The 19,372-nt window shown below is 34.2% G+C and overlaps 1 non-coding gene across 1 annotated transcript; it reads left to right on the top strand.

Moving 5' to 3' along the window:
• Positions 1 to 18,804: 18,804 nt before the first annotated feature.
• Positions 18,805 to 18,971, top strand: LOC114508284. The gene has a single exon (XR_003685527.1). It is a non-coding gene; the product is annotated as a U1 spliceosomal RNA (small nuclear RNA).
• Positions 18,972 to 19,372: the final 401 nt, after the last annotated feature.

The raw sequence follows: 19,372 nt of genomic DNA, 5'->3' as shown, positions 1-19,372 counted from the left end.
TAGCACTTTTATTAGACTATGTATTGATGTTGGTTCTTCTGGGACAATAATCATACATAGTATGATCTTTTAATATATAATCAAATATTTAAAAAAATTTAATGTCAGTTTTTCAACTTGTGTGCCACAAGAATTTTCAAAACATGCAACACCTGTCTATTTAATAAAGGGCACTGACCTCTTTTCCTTTAGACAGTCAAGTAAAAAAATGACAACAGCCAACACAATGAGAGCCGTCTGGTGTGAATGAATCAAAATTATACCTATTTTTTTCAGATCAGTAAAAAATACATTTTTTGGTGTACCACAGAATTTTAGTAATTAGTTTTTTTTGTGGTATGAGGTGAAAAAGTTTGAAAATAACTGCTTTAGGGTATTTTTTTCTTCTTCAAGAACTCCTTTTACTAATGCGAAGTCTTTGCCTCCCTTCAGTATTAAATATTTCACCTTCAAATATAAAGGGAACTGTTAACACGTCACAGCTAAAGGGCTATTGTTCTCAGGAGCCCTTCCTAAGGAACCTAGTAAGAATGGTTTCAAACACCAAACAACAAGAAGGATATCTGTATAAGGTTTAGTGTCAAGCAGTAAATAGTTATTTATAGGATGAATACTAAATAAAGGTTAAAAGAGAGACACTGAATATGTAATGGCTCTGATATTTGACAGTATCAGTACAGAACTCCCATTAAAAATATTTTGGAAGAGAGTGGGGACAGCATTTGCAAAAAAAAAATAATAAAGTTTACTCTTTTTGTAATCATCATTGGTAGTGTATGTACATGTATTATAATCATTGTTATTCTAAATTATTGTACATGTAATGTGGAATAAACCTAATAAGGACTATGGGATAAAAAAGAAAAAAAAAAGAAATGGGCAAAATACCTGAATACATACTTGTGCAAAGAGGATTCACAAATGGTCAATAGATATATGAAAAAAATTCTCAACATCACTAATCATCAGAGAGATGCAAATTAAAACAATAATGAGATATCACCTCACACGTGCCAGAATGGCTTCCATCAATAAATCAACAAATTGCTGGTGAGGATATGGAGAAAAGGTTACCTTAGTGCACTGCTGGGGAGAATGCAGACTTGTATAGCTACTGAGAAAACAGTATGGAGTTTCCTCAAAAAATTAAAAATAGAAATGTCTTTTTTCTATAAATGAAAACTGAGGTTTAGCTGCCTGTCACTACAAAAAGCCAAACTCATATGGGAGGCGCAGCACAACATGACAGAATGGTGGACTCCCAGCTCAAAGACCATCTCCATTTTCAGGCTCCAGCCTGCAATTCTTATAGGGATAGGGAGGAGAGGGTTTTTCTTAATCCAACTATCTTTCTAGTCTTTGGCATTCTCAAGGCCTTATTCATTCAACTTTCTATTTTTTCAGATTCCATGGCCCTATCCATTCATCTTTCTAGCATTTATCTTGCTCAGTGTAAAAACCTCCCCCTTCTGCCATCTTGCCAATAGGCAGAGACTCTCCTGGCACTCCAGCTAACTGCTTTTCAATAACATTTTGACCCCAAAATTCCACTTCTGGTAATACATCCCAAGAATCCCAAAACACAAATCAGAAAGAATATATGCACCTCTATATTCACAATAGTGTTATTTATAATAGCCAAGATCTGGAAACAGCCCAACTGCCCATCTGTAAATGAGTGGATAAAAAAGCTATGGGACCTTTACACAATGGAATACTATAAAGCTGTAAAAAAGAAGGAACTCTTACCTTCGTGACAGCATGGATGGACCTGGAGATTATTATGTAAGTAAAATAAGCCAGCCAATGAAATACAAATACCATATGATCTCACTCATATGTGGAATCTAATGAGTAAAATAAACTGATGAACAAATAGGATCGCAGGCATGGATACGTGGACCAGAATGACAGGTCTCAGAGGGGATGTGTTTGGGGGGGCTGGAAAAGATTAGCCAAAGAACACATATGCCTATATTCATAACCCATGGACACAGACAACAATGTGGTAAAGGCCAGGGTGTGGTGGGAGCTGTACTGAGGTATGCAAACTGTGGGAAAATGGGGGACATCTGTAGTAGTGTCAACAATAAAAATAAAATAAAAAGGAAAAACATGAGATTTATTTATTTAGTTTTTTAAATTTTTAATTAAAGTTGACATAAAATATTGTATTAGTTACAAGTGTACAACATAGTGATTAGACATCAGCTCGTTAAGACTACTAAAATGGACAATCTTCTTTCCCTATCTTTCCTATCAAATTCCACATTGCAATCTTTTCCTTCTTCAATCCATTCTCAAGTCTACATTATGAGTTCTTTGTAGCTTTGAGATTTTTATAACTTCCTGGTAAAATCTTTATCATTATATGCTATATATCATCTTTTTTCTTAAATATGTATATATATATTTTTTTTCCTCACTTTATCCTTAGTGTCTCTTTACCATTCTTTAACATTTTTTACTACTATCTCTGTGTGCCATACTCTGGGTAATTTTTTCACCTTTATCTTTCATTTACAAATTTTCTTTTCATATATGTATATCTAAATTACTGTTAAACATGATCAATAATTTTTTAATTTAAATAATTGTATATTTTCTTAATAGAAGTCCTACTTTTGCTTTGCCAAATAACTTGATTTCTTGTCTCCTGATCTGTGTTTACATTTCTAATGACTTTTTAAAAATTTTTATTGTTGTTCAATTACAGTTGTCTCCATTTTCCCACCTTTACTCTCCCTTGCCTTACCCACCCCCCATCTTCCTAATGATTTTATATATTTAAACATATTAAACATGCTTATAGTGTTTTCTGGTCACTTCTTACCTGAAGACATGGAATTTTATTTAGTTGCTTCATTGTTACTATTCTTTTTTGCTCATGAATTCTTATTTCTATATTTGTTTCCCAGATTTCAACTGTGGGCTTATTACTCTTGAAATTTTATTTGTAGTAATTCAATGAGATTAGTTTCTCCAGAAAGATTTAACCTTGCCTTTGCTAACCATCTGGGGGCACCATCAGTCTATGTCTGGACCACTTTCTAATTCTGGAGTACCTATTAGTTATTTTATTGGAGGTTAGTGATCTATATCCTCTGTATTTTGTAATTAGTGATCTATATCCTCTGTATTTTGTAATATTCTTTCCTTTTCTTCTTTTTTAAATATTTTTTCTCCTTTCCTCCAGGTGCTAAATTCTGAGTTAATCCCTCAGATTAATCCCTTGTTTTATTTCTTTTTCTCTTTGCTTCTTCTGGAGTTTATTCTATGTATAGGTCTTTGTATTTTAATAACTCAGTTTTTCATCTAAAAGTTAGAATTTTTTAGATTAGAATTTGTTTTATTCACATTCTTGTGATTTTTTAGATTAGAATTTGTTTTATTCACATTCTCATGACAATTATTTTATATGGATATTGATAAGATTTTCAGGATTTTAAACTTATATTTTTAAAGATGTATTTCATACTGTTTTTATTACCATTATTTTAATATCATTTATAATGAGTTGACTTCTGGTTGTATACTTTCAGCTATTTTAAAATTTTTTTATTTATTGACTTGAGAACAAGAGAGAGAGAGACATCAATTTCTTATTCCACTTAGTTATGCATTTATCAGTTGCTTCTTGTACATGCCCTGACCAGGGATCAAACCTGCAATCTTGGCATATTGGGACAATGGTCTACCGACTATGCTACCTAGCAGGGCTTAATTATCTTTTTAATGTTTTGTACCATCATCTACTCCTCCTCCTCTCCTCCTTCCTCTTGCCTTCCCCCCTCCTCTCCCTCCTTCCTTCCTCCTGTCTTCCTCTTCTTCTTCTTCCTCTTCCTATTCTTCTTCTCCTCCTCCTCCTTTTCTTCTTTCTCCTCCTCCTTCTCCTCCTTCTTCTCTCCACACCCCACCATATATTCTATTTTCTTATCAGCCTTTCTCTCCTCATTATCTGTCTCATGGTTCTTCACTTACTGTGGTTCCAAATACATAACCAATCCTAAAATGCCTTCTGTACCAAGGTATTATTGCAACTCCTACATATCAGACCCAAACAATTTTTCCCAGTTTCCTTCTGAAAACACCAGCCTCTCTACAATTTTATTTCCTGTATCATCCAGCATATTGGAAACCACAATATTCTCTCATTTTAAGGAATCTTTCTATCATATGTGAATCATTTCAATCCCAGTTTTCTACATGTACTGAATCCCAACTACCTCTGCTTTGTCTGGATCTTGACTTCAGCAGGGTAATTTATTCTGCCTCTTCTTTGCTTTGTTTGTTTGTGTGGTTTATGGGGGAAGATTAAAGAAATGTGCAAACTCTACTCCAGAAAACTTCAACAGTTAACACTAAATAGTTTATTTTCAGTACTTTTATCTTACTGGATATTTTATTTTATGTAATAAAAAGTGCTTCTGACATTAAGTATTCTGATATCTACAATTTGGAAGTATTATTTTCCAATTTGAACAATCAATTTGAAGTATTACTCATGACATTTGCATATTATACATCCAACTTAATTCTGTTTCACTCACACTATTAAGGTTGAAATTTTGTAAATTATAAAATAGGCTTATAAAATGGTCTTCTAGAATATAAAATTTTAAAAATATTTTCTCTTATACATGAGTGTAATTAATATGAATTTTGCCAACTTTCTGAATGCTAATTTTAAATTAAATAACTTTGCATTTTAATATTTCCTATTTAACTTCCTGCCTTATTTTTTGAATGTAAAAAGAATTTATTTTTAATATGAGGCATGCCATCAATCTTACAAACAATCCAAAATATTTTGAAAAATCTATTTTCTGAAGCCTTAATACTTACGTACCCCAAAGGTTTTGTATGTAGACACATTAATTTTGTAGACACTTATTTTTCTGTTACAATGGACAACTTTTGGTTTGAAGCTAAAAGGTCTTCAAATCCATAATTAAACACAAGGATCCTAAAAATGTCTATTGGTAGTTAGACAATGAGAATTTTCCATTTTTTTCTTATTTACTTCAAACTGAATATTTTATTTTTTTGGAAAAGTTACAAAATAAAGCAACTGTCAGTATCTTATAACAAAACACAGGTCTTACACAGAAAATAATTTAAAAAATTTAAAGTATCTACAACCATAAAATAAGAAATATATAATTTAATTGATCATCCCTCTGAAAACAACCTTGAAGTACTGGACAAAAAAATATTTTGTAGAGTTGCCTTGGGTGTTTCAATGAGCTGGCAAGGAAGAAAAGAAATATGGGGCCAAAAACTGAGGGAAGACAGAAAACTAATATGTTAAACAAAGCACAGACACTAACTTTTGCATGAAAAAACCCCAAAAACAAAAACAGAAAGACCTTAGTAACTCCAATAAGAGTTGGTATGATGGGAATCTTTACTGAGCCATGAATACCGTAAGGAGAGCAGTTCATTAGTGGACTGTAAGGATAAGAGAATTCCTTCACCCTTTCATCCTTGAATTATTTTATATTCATTTATTTCTAAGTTAGATGAAAACATACTCCCACCCCCACCTGAGGAAGGATATATTTTCTAAGCATCTGAATGCTCACTTGATATGACATTCTTAGATCTTGCTCCATTTTTCCTGGTTATATATTGTATATGTTAATCTCTACAAGGGTTTGCTTTTGTTAGCTTTCCTTCCTAATTTTCTAAAGAAAAATTTTTCTTTATCTTTTAAATTTTTCTCTTGGTATCCTGATATAAACTTTTGAAATGTTTTCATGTTTTTAAAGTTAATGTTATGAAGTTTTAACCTACAGAAAAGTTGTATGAATACTATATTAAACAACCTTACACCTTTCACCTTAGTTCATCACCATATTACCAAGTTTGCTCATGTACACTTTCTCTCCACTGGTTATTTTTTGCTCAAGCATTTTATATTACAGACATCATGACTTTCCACTCCTAAATTTTACTACGTATTGCCTAAGGGCAAGGACTTCTCACATTTCCATAATTTAATAATAAAATGCAAAATTTTAAATTTGATACAATGATATAATCTAATAATTAGTTCAAATGCTAATTTTACAAACATTTCCTTTATAACTTTTTATTCTAATCCAATGTCTAATGCAGAATCACTAACATACATTTCATTGTCATGTCTGATAAAGGCTTTTGTGCTTTCCAGTGTGTACTTGTGATCCAGAGGGTCTATTTTGTTGATTTATTCATACTTAAGAATCCTATTTTATGAATATTGGATCATCTGGATCTGCTTTTTATGACTCTCATATTTCTTTTTCTCCATCCCTCCATCTTTCCTTCCTTCCTTCTTTCTTTTCCTCCTTCCTCCCTTCCTCTTTCTTTCTTGTCTTTTTTCTTTTTCTTTCTTCCTTCCTTCCTTTCTCCTTTTCTTTCTCCTTTCTCCTTTCTTTCTCCTTCTTTCTCTTTTTCCCTCTTCCCCTCTCCCTCCTCCTCCACTTTCCTTTTCCTCTTCCTCCATCTTCTTCTCTTCTTCTTTTCTTCTCCTTCTCTCTCTTTCTGTCTTTTACTTTAAGTGTCACTGAACAGGTGGTGGAAGGCAAGAGTGCTCTTCTTCAGAACTGCAATGTACCTTATAGACTCCTGCAAACCTACCCACCCAAGTTCCTAGAAAGTGCTACTGTCATCAAAGGTAATATCCCAGTAGAGGCCCCCACATTAGTTTCCCAGGAATCCGTGATTCACTGTTGACACCAGTCTCTGTGGCCACAACCAACTTCTTAGATCCAAGGAAAATTCCTGAGGAGGAAAATTTGAGGTTCTTAATATCCTACTGTCTTAAACATGCCCACTTGGTCTTCATGGATTGTGGCCACTAATATTAATATGGCAGCCCAGAGACAGATACTTGAAGCCCTGGCCCTACCCACAGGAGCCCTGCATGTATCAAGCTTCTGAACCATAGAGCTGAGACCACAATCTGGTCCTTTGTAATATGCTCCTAATATTTTATTTATTTATTTATTTTACTTCTTTATTCATTTCAAATTGTTATGTTGGGGTTTTCTCTAATGTCATTCATTTTATTTTCTGCTTTGTTCTACATGATGCTCACTCCTTCCATTATGCTTTTTTATTTTTTAATTTTTTATTTTAAAAATAAAAAAAATATTTTTTAATTTTTATTTTATTCTTTCCATTACTATCTATCTCCCTATGATCTCTTCTACCTCCACCCCACATCCCCTGCAATCACTACACTGTTGATGACAACAGTCATGAGTCATTTTTCCTTTTTGGTCCAGCAAGTTGTGGTTGTAAGTTTTAAAATTTCTAGTTTTTAGAAACATCAGCTTTCATCTTTTTTTATAACTACATGCTATAGTTTCATAATTGTAATATTTTCTTGAGATTGCACAAGAATATTTAATTAATATCCAAGTTTTTAGAGTAATTTTTTTTCTGAGAGAAATGTTACTCTAAGTCTAAAGTAATGTCCCCTTTTCTGGCTGAATTTTCTTTACTTACATTGAATAATAATTCTGTTTTCTTTCTTGGTATGAAACCCAACTGTGTTGGTGTTCTGCTTATAGTGACTACCTAGTCCAGAAAGGAATCTTGCACCAATTTTCTACTTGTTGTGTCTCCTGACAGAAAGCCTAGCTTTATACTATTTTTCAGAGACTATTTAGTACAGCTTTCCAGTTATCCTCAATAATTTAATACACACAGTGTTTATGTATATATGTCAATTTTAATTAAATATTGTTAAAATACTTATTGTGAAAGAATATGGACTTACATACCTGTATTCTTGTGGATATTTTACCCAAAAAGCCTTCTTGTGAAATCATTGTGCATCTCTACATTGTATCTCTGAGATTTATCTTAAAATAACTAATACTTTGTGCCCTGATAATTCCAGTTTTACTTCTCTCCTAACAAATTATTTACGGTATATATAGGTTTCAATACAAATATTCTTATTATAGTTATATTTTGAATTATAAAAATAAAAATATGTCAATAAGTGAAGAGTTACATAAAGTTTAAAATATATGTATATGTAAACATTATGAATTCTATAATCAAGGTTTTTTTTTACATTGGAACACTCACTTATAATATTAAATGGAAATAGCAGGATCTAAGAAAGTGTATAAAACATAATCCCTCTTTGTTTTTATATATTTATGTGTGAGTGCATGAAAATACTTGGAAGGAATTATACCAAATGGTAACAGGATTATTTTTAAATGCATTTGCTTCATTTTCCCTATATTCAAAATTATCTACAAAACCAGATTTTAGTTTTATAATTAAAAGGAAATACATATCATTTTAAAATAAAATTCATTGTCTAAAACTGAATTTTTCATTTTTTCCCAAATGTTCTTTACTTACTGACTACAAATGTAATCATTTTTCTGGTTTCTTAAACTTATAACTGTAGGTAGTGATTTTCTTTAGTATATTTCATTCACAACACCTTAAGTACTACAGCAAAAAGCATTCTTCTTTGCAGGAGTTGTGTTTAGGATGGAGATGACAGAGCTGAGAATAATATTGTGTAGTATATTATATGTGCTCTGATTGGCCAGGCCTGTGTTTCACTTTTCTATGCTGGAGCAATGGTGTAGCTGAACTTGTACCACATGCATAGAAAATAGGGGTGAACTGAAAACTCAAAGGGAATTTGTGGTGTTTTTAGAAGAGAATGTATGATGGAAAGTTAAAAATGTCCACTGTGAGTCTTTCACTTGTTTAGGGATGCACATGCCAAAGATTATCAAAAGTATAACTTTTCTTTGGTCCTACTCATTTTTTATTTCAGATTTAGCTTTCATTTGATCTAGACTGTATTTCCTAAGCAAGGATTATATCACTAATACTTTTTTATCCCTAGTACATAGACAATGCCTAGCTATAACATTGAATTGCTTTTGTTTGGTAGTTAACCATGTCCCCAGTCATGTGATATTTACTGTATTTTCTTTTTAAGCAGTTATATAGACATTTTATATTCCAAAGCCTCCATAATTGTTTACTCATTCTGCAAAATTTCTATGCTCAGAATTCAAATGCTAATGCTCCTTTATTTTCATGCTTATAATCCAAATATATTTGCTATACTAAAAAAGGGAGCTATAAGTATGTTTAAATGTCTTCCATTAAAATACTATCCCTCTGTTTCAGTGAGTTTGCAATATGCAGCAAGTTATAGAAAATCCAATGGAAATACACTCCCTCTAAGAACTTAATAAGCTTTTAATCTATTTTCTTATGGTCAATTCCATATTCTAGTAACTATGTCCAAATCTTTTGTCTTGAAAAATGTCTCTGAAATTTTAATGTGCTTATGAATCACTTGGAAATCTTGTTAAAATGAAGATTCTTATTAAGTAGAACTGAGTGGAGCTTGATATTCCACAATTCTAATAAACTCCCAGATGATGCCAATGTTATGGTGGTAGCAAAGGCTAGAGTTACTCTTACACATAGAGAATTCTCAGCCTTTAGTCTTGGTGTTCTGCTTCACCCCACAGTTTTGTTTTAAAGGCCATTATGTAAGAGCTTTAAAGAATTGACTTGGGTGGAAGGAACCACCCATAATCCCATGTTTTTCCCAGCTTGACTCCTGTATCTTTTGGAAGCTCTGACTTTATTAATTTTATATCAGAATTCTCTTTCTCTTTTCTTCCTTTCCAATGGACCCAACTATGTAGATTAGAAACATGAGATCTTCACTGCCCTTGTTCTACCTCTTTTATTCAGTCACTTTCACATTTTTTAATCAGTTACAATAGTTCCCCCTTAACTGTGGAGAATACGTTTCAAGACCCCCAGTGGATGCCTGAAATGGTATCAAACCTTACATCAAACCTTATATATACTATATTTTTCCTACACCTATGATAAAGTTTAATGTATAAATTAGGCATTATAAGAGATGGATAACAACAGTAAATTAGAACAATTAAAACAAAAAACAAAGGTTATTTGAACATAAGCACTGTGATACAATAATGATACAGGAAGGATCAATATGATAATTGAGTGGGCTACTGAGTGACTAAGAGGAAGGTAGCATATACAGCATGAGTATGTTAGGGTAAGGGATGATTCACATTTAAGGCAGGACAGAGTGGGGAAAACATGGTGGTGTGAGATTTTGTCATGCTACTCAGAAAGGCGTGCAATTTCACACTTATGAATTGTTTATTTCTGGAACTTTTCATCTAATATTTTTGGATCATACTTGGCTGTCAGTAAATAAAACCAGGGAAAGCAAAACTGCAAATAAGAGGACTATTATATCTTGCAAAAAAGGAGTCCAGAGACAAACCTGTTCTAAGGACAGTTAAGTCAGTGGTTCAACATTACCTAGGAACCAGTTCTTTCTTTCATTTCACTGTGCCATACTCAGTTTGTCAGCTTATGCTCTTAAGCTAGTGTGCTTTTTTCCCCAAGATGTTTGCTTTAGATTCAGATGTCTCTTGCACAAAATATTCAGGGACAGAAAAGATCTGTTCCTTTTACACATAACTTTTAAAAGGGACTCATTTCCAAGAAGCCTGTAAGCATAATCTCTTAAGCATCTTTTAAAATTTCATTACTTATCCTGACAAAGTGAACACAGTTTTATGACTGGCTTAGAATATTCTAGTGTTTTAATATTTTATTTGCAATATTAATCTCTTGTGACTGGGTAATGGGCTCTGCTTGTTCTGATGCACAGGGACACCATTATCCAGAGCAAGAAAAAAGGAATGAAATGGATGAATATTGTACTATAGTTCCACACAAGGTGAAGATATCCTAATATGTCCAGCTACTTGTCCACTGTATGTGGAAGGAGAGACTCAGGAACAGATCTATACTGGTAAAATATGTAGTGATTAACAAGTGAATTTCCTTCTGAGGAACTTGGAAATTTAAAAAAATATATATCAATAGGAAATTTAAAAGTAGATATGGGGGCTGTGTATGTGAATGACAATTCTGGAAATAATACAAAGTGTGACAATATTTGCATTTCATATAATACTTGGCAGAGGTAATCCATTGCACAAGAAGCTCTTAATAATTAGGTAAGATTACTCATCCAGTGGATAAATCATCTTTCTTTAGGTGCATGGGTTTTCTGCCGAGGATGACTTAGCTACTGACACTGATAAGTGTCCAGCTTATTCTGGGTACGAATTTGCTTTCAATGCCTGAAATGATTCCTTGAATAGTGCCATTCATGAATTTGTAGAATGAATTATCAACAGTCTGTTATTCTATATATATTTTGGACACATTTTTTTTTTAATTCTCACCTGAGGATGTATTTTTAAATGCTTTCAGAGAGAGAGGGAGGGAGAGAGAGAGAAAAGAAAAACATTGATGTGAGTGAGAAACATCAGTTGGTTGCTTTCTCCTCCACATGCTGACTAGAAATCAAACCCACAACCTGGTTATGTGCCCTGATTGAAAATCAAACCTGCAACCTTTCAGTGAATGGGATGGTGTTGCAACCAACTGAGCCACCAGGGCTTTGTATACATCTTATATAAGTAGGATCACATTTCATGATAGTGGACCTACAACTGTAGAATTCACTAGTCTTTAACACATGTCTCATCCAGATGCAGCTGGCTTGACAGAACAGTGAGAGGGCCTGCCAAAACCTCAGTTACAGTGCAAACAAGAAGAAAACATCTTGTGAGAGAATAGTATTCCTATAGGATGAGATGTATGCCTTAAATCAGCAGCCAATGACAATTTAGGCTCCATAGGTGGTACATATAAATCTGAGATTCAAGACATGGAAATAGAAGTGGCTTCTCTTGCAATGACTCTTAATTATACAGTAGAATAACTTTTGTTTTCTGCCCCCAATGGATTTGTTCAATGAGCTGGAAGACTATAGTGCTTAAGAAAAGTATGTTTCATGAGAAAACAATAACATGATCCCAATAAGTTGGAAACTGAGACTATTTATTGAATATTTTGGGTTTCTCATGCTGCTTAGTTTAGATAATGAAGGTGAAAGTCACTATACTGCCTTAGATAATTCATCACAATTACCAGGAAAAAATTATGTTGCTGTTACAGAATGGAGGAAAAAGGGCTATCATTGGGGTAACACTTCATACTTACTTTTTTACTTAACATCCCTTGGAAATTATGGTAACCCATATGACCACCAGTAACAGTATTCATGGGAAAGAATATATGGGTTACTTCACCAGATCCAAACCTTGTCTAGCTAAAGGGGCTCACAGAAGGTAATGAGAACAGAGAGTCATAGCAGAGTTGTTATAATTACCAGCATAAGCTTTGTGAACTGGTACAGAAGTGAAGATTGTAGCAGATGCGATTTATGCTATTAGTTGCTGTTTTTCCCTCCATTTTTGTACTGCTACATTATCTGAAGAACATCAGCTGTGGCTAACATTTTAGATTTTGAATTAACAGTTGGACAGTTAGCAATCTCAAGATTCACATGGATTCCTGTAGGGATACTGACTGATTTATCTGCTTTAATAAGTTTCATCTCTTTCCATGGATTTATTATTTAGCTGCATGCATGCAGGTTGGATTTCTGGCTCTAATTGTCATGAGCTCCAAATGTTGATGTTCCATTACCTATTTGTTATCTTTAACATTTATTATCTTATTGTTTTTCTTCCCTATCCCCCATAGTTGTTGGCATTCTCACTGAACCAGTCAAGCAAGCCTGATAAACCATCTAGATTATTTGTTCTCTTCTCCTTTTAATGTCCAAGGCAATTATCCAGTTGATTCAGTATTACAAATAGTTCTTCATTCTATCCCATTCTCAAAATCAATGTTAACTTATTTTATCTTGTTTGAATGATCAAATTTGGGGCCTTAGCCCCCACATGGAATTGTGTTTAAAGAAACAGCAGTCCAAAGGAAAACTGGAATCAAAAGAAATTTTAATCTCCAATCTAATCTGTCCCTTAGAAGATATCCAGAGGGAGGAAGTATATTACTAATAAACATCAATTGTACTTTAAACCTTCCCATCCTATCTCTGACTTTTGTTCTATCATCCATGTGGATGACAGCTGCTTCTCTCAAACACCACAACCTTTCACAAAGCTTAATTCTAGTGTATTCTTTCTATTGCTGTAATTTCTCCTTTTTCCAGAAAAAAAAAAACCATTTAAAAACTCCAGCTTCTTTTATTGAGACAATCGCTACCCTAATTATGCTTATTTTCCTGCAGAAGGCCTGGTGCTACTATGTAGGCAGACACAGCCTCTTCCTGAAAAGTTAGAGGAAAAAAAGGAGAAATAAGAGAAGTAGAGCAGAACAGGGAAGGTGTTAGTATGATAAGGCCCCTACATTTTCCTCTGATGAACTAATGAAGGCCACATATCTATTTGTGATATTTGGAAGCTCCTGTCATTCCCTAATCATCAGCACCCTGTCATTTCCCACACAGGTCCTACCTACTCCCTTCTACTGGGTCAAATGAAATACTTTTGGTATTTGTAGAGGTACTGTCCAAATCTGTCTGTATTCTTTCAAGTACCTGTTAGTACACCAACCAGCTAACATGCCAGAATTTTTATTTAATAGGTCTCTGCTAGGAATAAAGATGATATCTTATTTATGGAGTTACTTTCTCTAACTACTCATTTAGTAAGCAATGTGCCTCTGCCACAACAGATGTAAATATGGGTCATCTCTATGGGCCTTCTGATGTCTGGCAAGGGCCAGAGGGAAATTTACGGTCATTGTCATTCAACCTGTGACCTCCCCTGCCACGTTAGAAGGAAAATTAGAAGCTTACTCCTCAAACTTGTAGTTGGTTTTGAGAGGTTTTCCTCACAGAGAATGGAAAAACTGTTGCCATGGACTGATTGTTTGTGTCCTCTGAGCTCATATGTTGAAATCTTAACCTCCAATGAAGGGATAAGAACATGGATCTTTGGGAGGTAATTAGGTCATGACTGTGGAGCTCTCATCAATGGGACAGGGGCTTTTAAGAAAGGTCTCCAGAGAGCTCTATTGCTCTCTTTCTGCCATGTGAGGAAAAGTCAGCAGTCTTCAGTCTGGAAGAGGGTTTGTCCAGAAATTAAGCATGCTGGCACTCTGATATTAGACTTCGAGCCTCCAGAACTGTTAGAAATAAGTTTCTGTTGTTTGTGAGCCACTTGGTTGATAGTACTTTGGCACAGCAGCCTGAAAGGACCAAGGTACCTAACTATACCTACTACAAACTCTCCTGTTGAGGACTTATGTAGAGAGGGGAAGCATGCCTGTAGAACTTCATGGATTCTATTTACACTCTTGAGGGCAGCTACGGTTGTCTTTTCTTCCTCCTTAATGCTGATCAATAAAGTATCAACAGTGAATAAACCAGGAATCACTCCATTTTAAGATAAAGATAAAGCTATTCAATTTCTTTTTTTACACATCCTCATAGAAGGGCCTTCTTCAAACTCTTTTGATTCCTTTGGGTGTGGATCACAATGGTTGTCTTTCAAAAATAATTTTTTTAAGGTGAAACATTCTTCTTGCTGGTTGGTACATTGTTAGGAATTTGACATAGGAGGTTGGTATATTCTCTACCCTGATTTATAATTACTGCAAGACAGCCTACCACCGTAATGGAGATACTCATGGCCTTGAGTACATGAATAACATTCAGTGTAGGATCTTTTGGGTGTTTATCAGATATCAACATTCCTTTCTCTTTGATGCCTGCCATTCCTATAGAATTTCAGTAGTATGTTCTAATCATGAAGTACATTGATTTTTTCTCTGATCCCTGGCTGTGAATTTCTGATCCCTTGCTTATGCTAGCAAATTAATATTAGTAATGTTTACTTAATAGTACTTGAAGTTATTTTAAAAACATGTTACATTTACCAGTCCTGTTAAATTGCAGGATCCTTGAGAGTAGGATCTCTGTTTTTATCTCTAATGTACCACAATATTTGTTGACTGATAAATTCCCAAGGAAATTTTTTATACTTTTTTTCATTTTAGCAAACACATATATCTGTGTCTCAGCCTGAAACACCAATTCTTGAGCTGAACATTCTCCCCTAAATCACAATTCTAACCTCTACATTGTTTTCACTGTGATCTTTCTTCCTTTGTCTTCCCAGTAAAATTTCAAGAATAATCTGGGCTACTGTTTGCATTTCTTTGCACCCTTTAAATAATTCTTTTTTTGTTAAATCTCTTCTACCCTGTTCTTTACATGGATTTCAGCTAGTCATTCAAAATTCCTTTCTTCTCAGTATCTCAATTTCTAACTTAAACTTCTCAAGGTATAACCCAGTGGTTCTTTATATTCTCAATATATTTTTATATTCCCCAAATATACCCAATGGTACTGCTCGCCTTCTCCCTTGTCTTCTATAGAACTACCTAATCTACCCATTTCCAAAAGTAAATTTTCTTTGTTGTTTTCATCACATCCACCATGGTACATTTGTCTCCTTACACTTTTTAAAAAATTGTTTTATTACAGTTGTTTCAATTTTCCCCTGTTGCTGCTCTCCCTGCCCTTCCCACCCTCTACTCCCTCAGTCAATCCTCACCCTGTTGTCCATGTCCATGGGTCATTTATACTTGTTCTTTAACTAGGTCCTTCCCCTTCTTTCCTCCCTTATCCTCTTCCCACCTCCCTTGGGTCGCTGTCAGTCTGTTCCTCATTTCCATGCCTCTGGTTCTATTTTGCTCATTTGTTTGTTTTGTTGATTTGATTCCCCTTATAGTTGAGATCATACAGTATTTGTCTTTTCATCGCCTAGCTTGTTTCATTTAGCATAATACTTTCCAATTCCATCCATGTTGTCATGAAGGGTAAGAATCCCTTCTTTCTTTCTGATGCATAGTATTCTATTGTGTAAATGTGCCAGTTTTTTGATCCATTCATTTACTGATGGTCACTTAAGCTGTTTCCAGTACTTAGCTACTGTAAATAATACTGCTATGAACATTGTGGTACACAGGTTCTTTTGATTTAGTGCTTCAGAATTCTTAGGGTATAATCCCAGCAGTGGAATCTCTGGATCAAGAGTCAATTCCACTTTTGATTTCTTGAAGAAATTCTACACTGTTTTCCACAGGGGCTGCACCAGTCCACATTCCCACAAAAAGTGTACTAAAGTTCCCTTTTCTCTGTATCCTCGCCAACATTTGTTGTTTGTTGATTTATTAATGATAGCCATTCTGACAGGTGTGAGGTGATATCTCATTGTGGTATTAATTTGCATCTCTCTGGTGGCTAGTGATGTTGAGCATTCTTTCATATGTCTATTGGGACCCTCTGTACATCTTCCTTGGGGAAGTGTCTGTTCATGTTCTTTGCCCAACTAGTAAAGGCTTAGAAACTAAGTAGGAAAGGAGCAAAGAGATACCCAGAAGCAGAGGAAAAAAAGGCCCACACACTAACATAAATCTCTATTTCTTATCTCTTAGAACCCAACCTTTAAACTAATGGCAGAGTGGTCTCTATAAAGTGTAAATTATACTTGCCAATTTCCTGCTTAGTCAGGTCCACTGTCTCTAACTATAGACTGTGAGCACAATGAAGTTGGAACCTATTCTGTAGGTCTCTCTAGTTCATGTTTGTTTACTGACTGACTAGTATAGTTCCCATCTTATAAAAGGGACTCAATAAATATTTATTAAATGAACAAACAAACTTTTAAAGCAGTCCTTTACATGCTCTAAGCCCAAACATGTTTGTTTCTGTTTACCAATTGATTTTCATATTGTAATGCTAGATCATTTGAAATTCCAGAAACACTGTGCTGTTTCCTGCATTTCTTTTCTCAAATTGCTCTCTCTGAACCAAGTAATTCTCGGGTCCCATCTCCATCCCATATTCTACTTCCATTTGTTTGCTCCTTAGTGTTTTGTCATCAGTAAGATCTGTAACTTTCATATCTATTTCTGCTCTCCAATGCAGTGTGGATGAGAACTAAATGGTACTCAGTAGATGATTGTTGGATTAAATAGAATTGAATAATTATCTCTTCCATTATGAAGACTTTTCACATAAAGTACTTTATAATATTATCCCAGCAGTCTTTCTGTGTTTGCAGGTAATATTATTATTCCTATTTTGCAAAGAAATGAGTTGAGGCCCAGAGAAGTTTGAGTGCTTTCATAGATGCAGTGTGATTTGAGTTGGAACTGGTGTAAAATTCATGTTTCTGGTATATACTTTCCAGCTCATGATGGAGACCTTTGAATACATTTTTATGCCTCTATGGAATTTACCAACCTTCTAGAGCCCACATGGCAGAAGATGCCAATTTTGTTTTTCTTTTGTTATTTTGTCTTTTCCAAAACTGGTAACTGGAATAAGGTCTATTTCTCAGGAGACTATGAGGATGGATGAAGAGGAAATGTTTTCTCCCTTTGAGCTTCAGAAGTTCCTCTAGAGACATGGGAAGAGAATGAGAGTTGTTTCATTATAAGTATTTTTCAAAAATAATAAAAACACTGCATTACATTTTCAATTTTATGGCACTTCACAGTATTAAGCACAGTTTCTAAAAAACCTGAAACATACTATTTTTATTAATGGTCCATTTAAAACCACCAAACATTTTGATGTCAATTACTAAAACAAGGTTTAACGCTGTCAAAAAACATTAGTGCTAAAAACAGTCATCCTCTCTGTATTTTCATCTGCAAAGCATTACAGTTTATAAAACAATTTTAACTCTGAATACGTAAGACCCCATATGAAGGTTTCCATATGTTAAGAATTTTATTTGTGTGTTTGATTTTAAATTGCTTTGAAAAACAGACAGTTGAGGTTTACAGAAAGGAATCTTTCTTTTAGGAAATAAGTGTCTCAAAAGTGCAAGGCACCAGCAATAAAAACATTCTGACCACAAATCAGAAACACATTGGGGAGTGTTTGTTGAGTACACCTTCTGAAACTTGTATTTTGTTTCTATTTGTTGGAAAATTGAAAAATCTGTTGTATCTTGGCATGACTTAGCCAAGCCCCTGGCCAGCCCCAGATTCCTGGTGCAGTACATGGTATACACAGTACACACAGCTAAGTTCCCTGCCCTGTCTTTTCATTTCATATATTTTAAACATAAAATATATCTCCTAACTATCATTATTGAGCTATAGTTGTCGTCAACATAATATCAGCTTTCATATTCTTCTTTCCCTTACAAATTATGTCTAGGACAAAAAAGAAAAGGAGAAAATGACAATTAATCAGTGTTTCAGCTGCTAAGTGGCATCTGGCAAAAAGCCATGAGGCTGACAACTGGAGTTTGGAGTGTTTTTGCAAGGCTAATTTAAGGCAAACTTAGATGGATTCAAGATTTTAAGTCTTAAAATGTCCTGACTGGAGCAAAGTTCAAGTAAAGTAATTCACTGCTTACCACACAAATGAGGCTAAGCCCACATTGCCTTGTGATTTGGTCTGTATAGTCAAGGACAATTTTTAAAACAGGCAGAAAGGTTGGGTTTCTGTGTTTCACTTTAAAGGTCTCTTAATAACTTAGAGGATTATACTCTTTTAACCAGCGAAGAAGGTTAGATGGCTTGAACAAGTACTTTTATAGCTGCTAATAATGCTAAGTTTAAACTCTCAGGATCACCTCTGGTGTACAACTCCTTTAACAACTTAATGGCTATGAGAAATACTCACTCCTGTCTTACAATTTTATAAAAGTTACAGAATAAATAGCAGAAATGTTAAGGAATTGCAAATACCACTGGTCATACACAGAGTAGTGAAAACCAATCTGAAGAATCATTTAATTAAACATGTAAGCTATTTGAAATAATTTTGACTGCCTTAAATATAAGAATATGTTAATACTTTCCTGGCAGGGATGATGATACCATGACCATGAAGGTGGTTTTCCCAAGATGAGGCTTATCCATTGCACTCCAGATGTGCTGACCCCTGTGATTTCCCCAAATGTGGGAACCTCGATTACATAGTTTGTGGTAGTGGGGAACTGCCTTTGTGCTCTCTCCTGAAACATAAGAATATATAGGAATATGTTAATCCAAAATAATTGCCACCAAAAATAGGAGACATACTTTGATGTTAGTTTGCTACACATTAGCATACTATAAGCCAATAGAATCAAATTAGGACGGAGTTCAAATTCTTGCTTGTTTAGTGTGAATGAAAAAAAAGAAACCTTTCTTCATATGAAATCCAAGGATTGTTTAATGGAAATGAAAAAGGACAAATAGGAAATAGCTATTATTTTTAACAAGAGAACAAAAGTTTAATCACATTTTGAAGAAATGTGCTTTATGCAAGAAGTCTCATTTTTTTCTTATTCCTGTTTATTATTAGTACAGAGAACTAAAATACTTAAAGTGAAGCTACTCTATCTAGTAGATACATAAAATGTAAACAATCAAAAGT

The sequence above is a fragment of the Phyllostomus discolor genome, chromosome 10, assembly GCF_004126475.2.
Source record: "Phyllostomus discolor isolate MPI-MPIP mPhyDis1 chromosome 10, mPhyDis1.pri.v3, whole genome shotgun sequence".
In the NCBI taxonomy this organism is placed as follows: Eukaryota; Metazoa; Chordata; class Mammalia; order Chiroptera; family Phyllostomidae; genus Phyllostomus; species Phyllostomus discolor.
This window is presented reverse-complemented; position numbering and strand designations above follow the sequence as displayed.